We start from the raw sequence: 11,094 nt of genomic DNA, 5'->3' as shown, positions 1-11,094 counted from the left end.
GGGGGAAGGGGCTTTGTCACGAAAGGGAGTCTGAGGGAAGAAGTTCGAATAGTATATTCCCCCTAAAATAACTCCAGAGAAACAAAAAATGCTAGCTCGATCACTGTAGCCCTCTCTCCCTGAGGCATTTGTCAGGATTTGCCTTTCAAAAAGGCCAGCCGGGTTTTGGACTCTTAGGTGGCCACCCTTACCTCCCAGAAGCCCGACCGATGATTGAAAAGTGATCAAAAGTTCAGCGCTTTTCCTCCAGTTCACTCGGCCCGCTCCGGGTCCTTGGGAAGTGTGAGGGAGAAAATACGCGTGGAGGACAAATAGGGACTTCCTGAACAATTTTCTAAAGAAATATTTTCTAGCTTTTGACCTCTAGGTAAGTTGTTTTAGGGGAGACTTGTTTTAAGCCTATCTGGCATTTTTCGTTTTTCTGTTATTAGAAGAACGGCCTCATTCTTCTCACAGACCTTTACAGAACCCTAATCACATTCTCTTTTTTGTTTCGTTTAACCCTAAGGAAAACGATCTCGCCCAAAGGCAGACAGATATAGTCCCCACAACGGGCTCAAAATTTCGTGCACTGTAATGGAAAATCCCAGAATTTCGAATTCGTGGCTAGGCACGCCCTTTAGAAAAACCTGAGGCGATTTGGGGGTTTTTTTTCTCCCCCCGACTAGAAGTGGGCGCGGAAGGCGACGAGGAGACGTTTCGCCCCCAGGCCGAGCCAAAGCGCGGGAAATGCTTGGCTCCGCCCCCCCTCTTCCCTCAGGCCCCCATTACAAGAGGCCGAGGCGGAGGTTTTCGGGGTGAAAGCGGCCCGGCCGGAACTCAGAGGCGGCTGAGGCGGCTGAGGCGGGCTGAGGCGGCTGAGGCGGCTGAGGCGCTGAGGCGGCTGAGGCGAGAGAAGGCAAACCGCGCTCCCTCCGAACTAGTCTGAGGGAGGACGGGCAGGTCCAGGAAGACGAGGAAAAAAAAAACCCAAAACCATTAGGCCACAGGAACAAAAAGCTGCGTGGCTCAGTGGGAAGAGCACGGGCTTTGGAGTCGGAGGTCATGGGTTCAAGTCCCGACTCCGCCAAATTGTAAGCATATGTGACTTTAGGTAAGTCACTTCACTGTGCCTCAGTTCCCTCACTCACTGACCGTGAGCCCCCCGTGGGACAAACCTGCTCACCTTGTAACCTCTCCAGCGCTTAGAACAGTGCTTTGCACATAGTAGGCACTTCCTAAATGCCATTAAAAAAAACAAACCTGAAAGATAATCAGCACCAACTCTCCTTACCCTCAACTTAATCGGTTTGACTCGTTTGGCTTTTCAATGATTCGAAGTGACTTTAAGGAATTCTGCGGCTCTAAAAACGGGTATTCAGAGTGATTCCCTCACAGTGCCCCCTCTGACCTTGGGTGTGTTGTGTGGGGGGGGCGGGGGGGGGTTGTTTCGTCCATAAGTGTGAATAACCAACCTCAAGAAGGACGAACTGCCACGGCTGCCCCACCCGATTTTAGGAAAAAAATGACTTAGAAATAGGGAACTCTTAGGAAGCAAGACCCCGATTTTTTCGGAAGGGACGAACCTACTGTAAGACCGGTTCTGAAGTGATGCCTGGCAGGTGCAGTTTGTTTCCCAAAGCCATTAAGTCCAACTATTCTTATGGGTCACCGGGATAGCTCTATCCTGAAGGGATTCATTTCAGAGAGAGCTGGGCCCGAGGAGAGGGACGAGGCTCGAGTCAGGGTTGTGGACCCACCGGGGACTCTTTGAGGAGAAAAAGGGGAGGTGGGCCGTCTCTAAAAGAAAAAAAAATCATTGCCTCAAGCCCTGGCCCGCGAGGAAGTTTTAATCGCCCGTGAGCCATATCTTCCATTTGAAAAGTGTATTTCTAGCCCCTGGTAATTTCGCCGCACCCCAGGAATGGGAAATCAAAGTTGGTAAAAACGGAACTTTAGTGTCAATTTCCTTACTTCCTATGTACTTAGAAAGCAAAGACAATGTCCTTATTCCAGTGGCTCCCCGGCGTTTGATGCCTCTCACTCCCTCCTGCCTCCTGGCATCGGGATCCTTGTCCCTGTGATGCTTTGTACCATATAAAGAGAGAATTCAATAATTGACTTACATATCTTGTAGTGGTATGAATTAATAATCGGTTTTGGAGAAGGAATTCCTGCTGTTGCCCCAGGAAAGCCTGATGTCAGGTTTGTGTTCAAACCAAGGTTTGGCCTCCTTTCAGAAATTGGAAGTGCCCCCCTCCACCCAAGGCTACAGGGGATGAGGAGAAGCAGCAGAAGAGAGAGGAGGAGACTTGAACGTTCTGCCCACCCCTGCACCAACAAAAACCGGAGCCTAAAGCAAGCCAAACAGGGAGATCAAGGGTGCAGCGGTGACAAGTAAATGGTAGGAGAAATTCTTCATTTTGGAGGGGGAATTGTTATACGAAGCCTCTCAGGGAGACTGAAGGCACATCCTGGGTGGGAGGGATTGACTGTCCACTTGGGTATCCAGGAGATTTGAATGACTTTAGGACCTAAAGAAACCTTTAGGTTTCTTATTTTCTGGGAGAACAAATGAAGAAAGAATTAAGGTGAATACCTGCAAGGCATCCAAATCGAAGGCCAGAAAGCCACTGTATTATTTCTCATACTCTGCTTATCGAGTTGCCTGTTAGCTACCTCCTGGAGGGGACTTAGTCCCGAGAGCTGCAAGCAGTGAGGAAGAGGACAAGGGAGAAAGTGCCCGGGGATCAAGCCAACTGTGGGAGACCAGGATGCCCTGAGAGAACTTGGGAGTCTACCGGTCCATCTGAAGAACAATAAGTATCTAATCATACATGAACCAAAACAAACTTTCAGACATATACTCCTCATATCAAATGATTTGAACTCTGATAAATCTCTCTCAACAGTTTTCTGTTCTAGATGAAAAAGACGTTAGGACTTTTCCTCACAGAATATTTTCCCAATCCATTTTCAGGGGCAAGAGCTCGGGTTAGGATGTTCCTTTTCCTTCCTAAAATTCAATCGGGGGTATAGATGGGAGGTCCAGGGAGCCCTTAATTAGGAAGAAATAATAAGGGAAACAGAAGAGAGATTAAATACCTAGTACCGTGAGAGTATTTAAAAGTCAATTAAAAAACCCGAGCCTTACTGGTAAATTTCCAAGGAAAATTTACCTCGGTCTCCTTAAAAACGAATGACTAAAATGTCTTAAGACAAGGCTCCCTGATTTACAGCAGTTTCACTCTCCTGACTATTGAGATTGGGTTTTATATTCCATGTGAGGCTTGGATTAGTTGAAGTAGAGAGGAAAAAATTCATGTACGTCTACTAATTGGTGTGATTCTGCATGAAATCTGGAAAAGGGTTCGTGCCGTACCTTATGAAAACGTAGGTATAGTCCGTGCTGAAACCCAGGTTGATATATTTCAGAGACTTCACCTGCCTCCTTCCGGGAGCGCCCCCATCCAGCGAGCATCCTCACCACTGGCAGAGCTGCAGTCTCGGACCATCAGCAGAAACCAACCAACTGGAGGGTGAGGAGGTGTTCGATGAAAAGGTGCTGGAGATCATAAACCACAAGGTTAGTATCTCTGCCTTTTCTAATGTGATTAGACTTACAGCTTGCTTTATGAACGCTAACTGACAGTCACACTATAGACCCACCCAGAAAATTGAAGGAAAAAGGCAGTCCAGTTTCACGGAATTTTATGTCATATGATCTGTTTAAGAATGTCTGACTAGTTTGAGTATTTTGTTCTTAAGGTTTTTGAATCTGCACAGATTTGGGGGGCTGCTACTCCTGGACTGGATCTTGCCTGTTGGTGGCCGGCAAAGGTAGAACAGAGGTAAGTGCAAACTGTGCTGAAAGGGCAAAATCTACTAATTCTCTTGAAGGATTGGTTCATAGGGATATCCTCAGGGGTGGCCCTGGGAGCTGGCAAATGTTTCCTAGATGAACCTCAGTGGATTTACACGTGTCTAAGCTTTTTGACCTTAAAATCTGCTGGTAGGATTTTTGTTGCCCATATACAGCAAGGAGAGAAGGAGTTTTCCTAGATCCGAGGAAAAAAACGAGGTGAAGGTACAGCGGTCCAAGAAGGAGAATTCACACGATGGTGTCAGCCTTCGGAGGCACGGCCACTGTCCCTGCGCCCCAGTCTTGCAGGGGGGCAAGCAGGGCAGCCTGGTGAGAGGGAACCGGGGGAGGAGGGAGGTGAGAACCAGGCCTGAGGAGGTGGGATGGAAGGCCTAAGCCCACTGCAGCACTGCCACTAGGTGCCCCCTGATCCTCAGTGGGGTGGCCCCACTGCAGGGGGGACAGTTGCAGTGCAGGGGAGGGAGCGGCAGGGAAGAGGGTGGTGCTGGGGGACCCCTTGTCTATCTTTTCCCCCTCTTTGCTTCTCCTCCTTTTTCCCCCAGTCACTTCCATTTCTCCTCCTTCCCTTCCTTTCCTAGAATAAAAGTAAAAAATGTTTCCATGGCACCCTGACAATCGAGGACCACAGCCCACCAGCCCAAGCCAGCTGCCGGCTTCTTCCTGGACTCTCAACGGGCCCGAGGGAGGCCATCTTGGCAGCCCTCCTCACAGCACCGTAAGGACACACAGCCCACCAGCCAAGCCAGCAACAACTCCATCCTGGACTCTCAGTGGCCAAACTTTAGAAACATATATTTCTGATACCAAATGATTTGAACTCTGATAAATCTCTCTCACGGTTTTCTATTCAAGATGTAAGAGAGGCGAGGATTTTTCCTCAAAGAATATTTTCCCAATCCATTTTCAGGGGAAAGAACTCGGGTTAGGATGTTCCTTTTCCTCACTAAAACTCAATCGGGGTAGAGATAGGAGGTTCGGGGAGCCTTTACTTGGGAAGAAATATAAGGAAAATAGAAGACAGAGTTTAAATACCTAGTACTGTAAGGGTATTTTAAAGTAGATTAAAAAACTGAATGTTACGGTAAATTTCTGAGGGAAATTTACTTCATGTCTCCTTAAAAAGAATGACTAAAATGTCTTAAGACACGGCTCCCTGATTTAGAGCAGTTCACTCTCCTGACTATTGTGATTGGTTTACATTCCATGTGAGGCTTGGATTAGTTGAAGCAGAGAGAAAAAATTCTTGGTCCATCCTCTGGGTGGACGGAAATCTGAAAAAGGATTCCCGCTATACCTTATGAAAATGTTGGTGTCGTCTGTGCTGAAACCCAGGTTGCTATATTTTCAGAGACTTCACTGCCTCCTTCCGGGAGGCGCCCCATCCAGCAAGCATCCTCAGCACTGAAGAAGCTGCAGTCTCGGACGTCAGCAGAAGCCGACCAACTGGGAGGGTGAGGAGGGTTCGATGGAAAGATGCTGGTAGCAGCAAAGGTATCTGAAACAAGGAGGGAAGGATTTGGGGCTGGTGGTGAGTGAGTGGTAGAGCTATCTCCAGGCCCTGCCAAAGGGAAGAGTAAATCTCAGCCATTGTCAGAAGTGGGGTCGATGCTTACAGTCCCACGGCGCAGGGTGGCATCCCTTGCCCGGGGTAACAGCGCTTTATCCCTGGGCATGACAATCCATAAAAAAAAAAAGGCCAGAGAGTCATGCATGTTCCACACGTTCAGGGCCGTATGAGATTCACTGAATCATCTTTAAAGGATATCTGACTACAAAGGATGCCAGGTGAATTGTGTATCGCACCCGCCTTTACAGATAATACTAATGAAGAGATTTTCTTTTTCCAACACAGGTCGGCAGGCTGAATTTCAAACCTCCAATTGGCTCGGCTTCTCCAAGGATATTGGAAGAGTGAAGAGTGCAGTGAGAGACCTCTTCTGCAGGTCCAGCTAGCACCACTCAAGTAAGGCTCCCATAGAATGCTCATCTCTAGTAGAATAGAGGATGAAGGAAAATCAGATGACTTGGGAATTGGAGGAAAAATCCAGCTACTAGTTAAGATGAAACGGTGCTGGAGCCAAGGCTCAGTCTCGAGCCTCTTGTCCAGGATTTTGGGGGTTGGAGGAAGGTTAAGAAAATCTGGGAGGAGGAGGGATTTTGCATCTCGCCAAATTTTGGAAAAAGCCTAGGTTCATGTTAGACAGCCTCTCTTCCAATGATCTCCTACCTTGGTCTTGAAGGCCCAGAGGCGCGGAAGAAGAAAGTAGCTTCATATCAAAAATCTCTTGTTTGACCCATCATCTCCCATCCTGGCTACTCTGGTCTTTCTGGTGAGTGGTAGGGAGGGGGAACCCCAAGGAAACTGCCGGGGAAAATGGGAGATTCTCATCTTGCAGAATCTGGTGAAAAGCATGGTCCAGCCGTCCAAGAAATCCCCAGTTTGGCCTTTATGGCTGCACTTCTGGACCAAGAGGTTATCCCCCGACAATTTGGGATGTCTCTCTTGTGAGCCTTCTAGTTTTCAGAGGGGTTAGAGCTGCTGCAGTTTGACCATGTAGGCTCATTTTCCATGTGAATCAAGGAAGTACTTTCAAAATTCTATAGTGTTTTGTCAGGCTTTACAATTTCCAACCTGTATGATGAAAGCACAACAGAGAGAACTGCTTGTCTTTCTCTGAATCCTGGTTGACCAACTCCCATGTTCAATTGGAATGTTATTTTTCTCTCATTCAGCTGATACAAAACAACGAAAACATCTATGTAGTCCAGCACAGCAACATTTAAAAAGTCAATAAAATAGCTGAAGTAAAAAGTAAATGTAGTTAAATGTAGGACAACAAATACAATAACATAGTTTAAAATAAAAGTTAATATTAAAACCACTGACAAAATAGTTGACATCTAAATATATACGACACTCATTCCATTGAACATAGACGTGTGGGATATTTTAGGATTAAAAATAACCCATGCAATTGGAGACCAAAAACCAAAAGGTTAATATCCCTGCCTTTTCCTAACATGATTGGACAAAAGGTTTTACGAACGCAAACTGACTAACACTACAGACCCACCCAAAATATTCAAGGGAAAATTCAGTCCTATTTCAAAGCAGTTTTACTTCAGATGATTGTTTAAGAATGTCTGACTAGTTGAGTGTTTTGTTCTTAAGGGTTTGAATCTGCACAGATTTGTGGGTCTGCTAATCTGGACTGGATCTTGCCTTTCTGTGGTAAGCATTAGTAGGAACAGAGGTAAGTGCCAACTGAGCTGGTGAGGAGAAATCTACTAATTCCCCCAAAGGATTTGTTCAAGGGATAGCCTCAGGGTGGCCCTGGGAGCTGGCAAGTGTTGCCCAAATGAATGTCAGTGCATTTACACCTGCCTTAGCTTTTCCACCTTCAAATCTGCCCGTAGGATTTTTGTTCCCCATATACAGTGATGAGAGAATAGGTTTTCCAAGATCTGAGGAAAAAGTGAGGTGAAGGTGCATCGGTCCAAGAAACAGAGTTCACACGATCGTGTCTGCCGTCGGATGCATGGCCACTTGTATCCTGCAGCCCCGTCTTGCCGCAGGGGGAAGCAGGGGCAGCCTGGTGAGAGGGAAAGCGGGGGAGGAGGGAGGTTGAGGAACCAGGCCTGAGGAGGTGGGACGGAGGGCCTAAGGCCACTGCAGCACTGCCACTAAGTGCCCCCCTGATCCTCAGTGGGTGGCCCACTGCAGGGGGGACAGTGGCAGTGCAGGGGAGGGAGCGGCAGGGAAGAGGGTGTTGCTGGGGACCACTTCTCTATCTTTTTCCCATCTTTGCCTCCCCTCCTTTTTCACCAGCCACTTCCCATTTCTTCTCTTTCCCTTCCTTCCCTACAATAAAAGCAAAAAATGTTTCCACAGCACACTGACATTCGAGGACCACAGCCCATTCGAGGACCACAGCTCATCAGCCAAGCCAGCAGCAGCTTCTTCCTGGACTCTCAATGGGCCGAGGGAAGCCATCCTGCAGCCCTCCTCACAGCACCCTAAGGACCACAGCCCACCAGCCAAGCCAGCGCCGAGTCCATCCTGAACTCTCAGTGGCCAAACTTTAGAAACATATACTTCTGATATCAAATGATTTGAACACTGATAAATCTCTCTCACAATTTTCTATTCAATATGAAAAAGATATGTGGATTTTTCCTCACGGAATATTTTCCCAATCCATTTTCAGGGGAAAGAACTCTGGTTAGGATGTTCCTTTTCCTCCCTAAAATTCAATCAGGGTAGAGATAGGAGGTCCGGGGAGCCTTTAATTAGGAAGAAATAATAAGGAGAAATAGAAGACAGAGTTTAAATACCTAGTAGTGTAAGGGCATTTTAAAGTAGATTAAAAAACTGAACGTTACTGTAAATTTCCGAGGGAAATTTACCTCATGTCTCCTTAAAAAGAATGAATAAAATGTCTGAAGACAAGGCTCCCTGATTTAGAGCAGTTCACTCTCCTGACTATTGGGATTGGGTTTATATTCCCACGTGAGGCTTGGATTAGTTGAAGCAGAGAGAAAAAATTCTTGTCCATCTACTAACTTTGTGATTCTGAATGAAATCTGGAAAAGGATTCCCGCTGTACCTTATGAAAATGTTGGTATAGTCCGTGCTGAAACCCAGTTTGTGATGTTTCAGAGACTTCACCCGCCCTCCTTCCGGGGAATGCCCCATCCAGCGAGCATCCTCACCACTGGCACAGCTGCGGTCTCAGACGTCAGCAGAAGCCGACCAACTGGAGTGTGAGGAGGGTTAGGTGAAAAAGATGCTGGTAGCAGCAAAGGTATCTGAAACAAGGAGGAAGGATTTGGGGCTGCGGCGAGTGAGTGGTAGAGTTACCTCCAGGCCTGCCAAAGGGAAGAGTAATCTCAGCCATGGTCAGAAGTAGGGTTGGTTCTCAAAATCACATGGCTCAGGGTGGAATCCTTGCCCGGGCAACAACGCTTTATCCCTGGGCATGAGAATCCATAAAACTGAAACGCCAGAGAGTCATGCATGCTCCAAACGTTCAGGGCCGTGAGAGATTCACTGAATCCTCTTTAGGGATATTTGACCAATGATGCCAGGCAAATTGTGTATCGCTGCACATTTACAGATAACACTAATGAAGGGATTTTCTTTTTCCAACACAGGTCGGCAGGCTGCATTTCAAAACCTCCAATTTGCTCGGCTTCTCCAAGAATATTGGAAGAATGAAGAGTGCAGTGAGAGAAGACCTTCACTCCGGATCACGCGGCAAGAGATGGATATAGGGAAAACTCTTTTAGGCCCTAAACGAATCCCCAGTGCTGTAGCCCAGGTCTTTATGGCTGGGAAGATGGAGGAGGAAAAAAAATAGTTTTCTTGATGCACACAGTCTCCTGCTTTCATTTATCTACCTACGGTCTTCATGGCCTGAAAAGATCCTATGGGGTTAAAAAAAGGAGAATTTTGCTTTATGCAGAAAACTCTGCTACTTACTGGTCTACCTGAGGACTTAAAGGACTTTAAAGAAAATATCTGAGGAGGAAAAGGAGAGATCTGCTCTATGTCGAGGCCTCCTCCTATGCATTAGCCCACCTCAGGTCTCGATGGCCGTTCATTGAAGAACAAAATGGGTGTCTTTGAGGTGCCAGAGGAGAAATATGCTTCATGCCAAAATTCTCCCGATTTCATTTCCCTACTGAAGGTCTTCATGGCCTACAAGAGAAGGTCTTCAAGGCCTTTTGGGTGAAAAGGGAGAAATTTGCTTCATGCAAAGAATCTCCGGGTTCACTTTATCTATCCAATGTCTTCTATGGCCTAAGAGAGAATATTTGCCATGCCTAAGGAGAAATTTGCCTCAAGGAAATAATCTCATTTTCTTTCTCTATCTAAGGTCTTCAAGGCCACAAAAAGGCCTTTTTGAGATGAAAAAGAGGAAATTTGCTTTATACAAGAAATCTCTTGCTTAACTGTTCTCTACCTAAAGTCTCCAGGGCATGAAAAGGCAATACATTTGGTTAAAAGAAGGAGAATTTTGCTTCATGCAAAAACTCTCCTGCTTATTGAACCACCTGAGGTCTCTAAGGCCTCAAAAGTGAATACTTGAGTGGCGAAAGGAGAAATGGGCTTCTTGCAGATCCTGTTCATTACTCCACCTCAGGCCTTCTAATTGAGAATGAAAACGAATAGTTGAGGGAAATCTTGCTTCATGCAAAAATCTCCAGCTTTTGTTTCTCTCCCCAAGGTCTTCAAGGCCAGAAAAGAGAATATTTTAGGTACAAAAGGAGAAAATTGGCTTCATGTAAACATGGGCCAGAAAGAGTAATATATAGGATTAAAAAAGAGTTATTTTCCTCAGAAAAACTCACCTCATCATATTTCTCCCTAAGGTCTTCAAGACCTGAAGAGAAAGTGTATGAACTGGAAAAGAAGACATTTGCTTCATGCAGAAACATCTCCTGTGAATTACTCCACCTGTGGCCTTCAAGGCCTTTTAATTGACAATGAATAGAGAACCTTGGTGGTTGGTGAAAAGGCAAAATTTGCTTCATGCAAACAAACCTGCTTTTCTTTCTCTACCTAAGGTCTTCAGGGCCTTATGAAAGAGAATATTTGAGGTGAAAAAGGAGAAATGTGCTTCATGCAGAAACATCTCCTGTTCATTCCTCCACTGGAGGCCTTCAAGGCCTTTGAAAAGATAATGAATAGAGAATCTTGGTGGTGAAAAGGAGAAACTTGCTTCATGCAAAGAAGTCTGCTTTTCTTTCTCTACTGAGGTCTTCAGGGCCTGAGAAGAGAATATCTGAGGTGAGAAAGGAGAAGTTGCTTCACGCAAAAACATCTCCTGTTCATTACTCTAGTTCAGGCCTTCAGGGCCTTATAATGGAGAATCTTTCAGGTGAAAAAAAGGAGAAATTTGCTTCATGCAATCTTCTGTTTTTGTATCTCTCTGCCAAAAAGGTCTTCAAGGCCTGAAAAGAGAATGTTTGTGTTGAACAAGGAGTTTTCTTGGTTGAATCTCCTGCTTTTGTTTCTCCACCTAAGGTCTTCAGGGCCTTAGAAGAGGCTATTTCCAGTGGAAAAAAAGGGCTAATTTGCTTCATGCAGATATACCTCCTGTGCATTACTTCACCTCAGGCCATCAAGGCCTTTGAACTGAGAATGGATAGAGACTATCTGAGGTGCGAAAGGAGGAATTTGCTTCATGCAAACCATCCCCAGCTTCTCCTTCTCTGTGCAAGGTCTT

Source organism: Tachyglossus aculeatus (genome assembly GCF_015852505.1).
Source record: "Tachyglossus aculeatus isolate mTacAcu1 chromosome 12 unlocalized genomic scaffold, mTacAcu1.pri SUPER_6_unloc_1, whole genome shotgun sequence".
In the NCBI taxonomy this organism is placed as follows: domain Eukaryota; kingdom Metazoa; phylum Chordata; class Mammalia; order Monotremata; family Tachyglossidae; genus Tachyglossus; species Tachyglossus aculeatus.
Note: the sequence above shows the minus strand (reverse complement) of the source record.